Source organism: Mus pahari, unplaced genomic scaffold (assembly GCF_900095145.1).
Source record: "Mus pahari unplaced genomic scaffold, PAHARI_EIJ_v1.1 scaffold_16014_1, whole genome shotgun sequence".
NCBI classification, from domain to species: Eukaryota; Metazoa; Chordata; class Mammalia; order Rodentia; family Muridae; genus Mus; species Mus pahari.
Genome location: NW_018393411.1, coordinates 1,256 through 2,901, shown reverse-complemented (window position 1 = coordinate 2,901; position 1,646 = coordinate 1,256). Strand labels below are relative to the sequence as shown.

The window sequence follows — 1,646 nt, the reverse complement described above, 5'->3', positions numbered from 1 at the left end:
AGGCAGGAATGGATGAGCAGGTGAGGATTGTCTGTGGTATCTACAGGAGGCATGCACAGGGGGAGAGGAAATTTCTGCTGGTATTCTGTTCCAGTGGTAAGGGCAGCTGATATTAGGGTCTGCAGTAACAGATAGTGAGGTNGGTCTTTGGACAAAGTCTAGTCTACAGACAGGCATGGCTTGTGGTTAAGCAGCAGTTTCTGTCAATAATCAGGGGCTCACGCAGAGATGAGTTTGTAAAGCCCAAACACTTTGGCTTTTGAGAATGTACATTTGTAAATTCCAGCAAATATCCCATTTAAAAATCCCCTTCTCAACAGCCAGTCAAGGTGCAACAGCAGGGTCAGGCTACAAAGAGATAACTAAGACCTCCTATAGAAAACAAAAACAAAACCATCTTACCCACCATGGTTGTCAGATGTTTTTGCCCCGTTGCTTGGATCCTGCACATTATGCCAGACACAAAGTTTTTAATATTACAGTGCTGATTTGTAACAAGCTCCCCGATCTTCCTGTAACTACAGTAAATACTCAGAACCCCTAGACTTGTTCTCTCAGTTCTGTGTGTCATGGATTTTGTCATCTGTACAGAAACATTTTTACCTCCTGATAAGAGACATCCAGGAAACGCTAAAAGTCAGAGCTTGCACTATCATGGTCTTGAGTTCTTCTGGCCAAAAAGTTCTCAACCTGTGTATCACAACCCCTTTGCAGATCAAATGATCCTTTCACAGGGGGTCACCGAAGACCATCCTGCATATCAGATATTTAAGTAATAATTAATAACCATGGCAAAATTAGTTATGAAATAACAAGAAAAATAACTTTATGGTTGGGTGTTCATCACAACATGAGGAACTGTATTCAAGGTTTGCAGCTTTAGGAAGGCAGAGAACCACTGCTGTAACTGATGGCACTGGCCATACAGAGGACATTTCTNAGCCAGCTTGGTGGTGGGGTGTGATAGAAAGCCTGACTGTGGGTCCCACGCATTCACAGCTCAGCTTGTGTCTTGGTCTTGAAGGTTTAGTCTCCACTGCCAGCTGCCATGGACAAGCAGAACAGCAAGCTGTGTCCTGAGTTGCTGCAGGACCTATGGAAACACATGGAGTTCACTTACCACAAGCAGCAGGACTGTCCCTCCGGCCACCTGACTGTGGACGAGTTCAAAAAGATCTATGCCAACTTCTTCCCTTATGGTGATGTCTCCAAGTTTGCTGAACATGTATCTGCACCTTCAACAACAACATTGACTGCACCATCGACTTCCAGGAGTTCATCATTGCTCTGAGTGTGACCTCTCAGGGCAAACTGGAACAGAAGCTCAAGTAGGCCTTCAGCATGTACGACCTGGATGGCAATGGCTACATCAGCCGCAGTGAAATGCTGGAGATACTGCAGGTACTGGCACTCGGCAGGGCCAGGAGTGCGGGGAATGCAGGGAACACAGGGACCCAGGACCCACATTCCGGACCCATACACCAGGTCATTCCTCTGCCCACTTTCTACCTGTTGTACTAAAGGAGTGTAGGTCTTTGCAGAGAGTAACGATAAAAACCAAGCATCTATCGATTGCTTGCTGGACATCAGGCCCCAGCTGAGCTCATCCATAAGGTTTATTTACACAATTCTATGAAATGGGTCTT

At 45.9% G+C, this 1,646-nt stretch overlaps 1 pseudogene; it reads left to right on the top strand.

Moving 5' to 3' along the window:
- The first annotated feature begins 1,029 nt into the window (after positions 1-1,029).
- LOC110315521 overlaps positions 1,030-1,646 on the top strand; it is a 1,831-nt pseudogene continuing 1,214 nt past the window's right edge.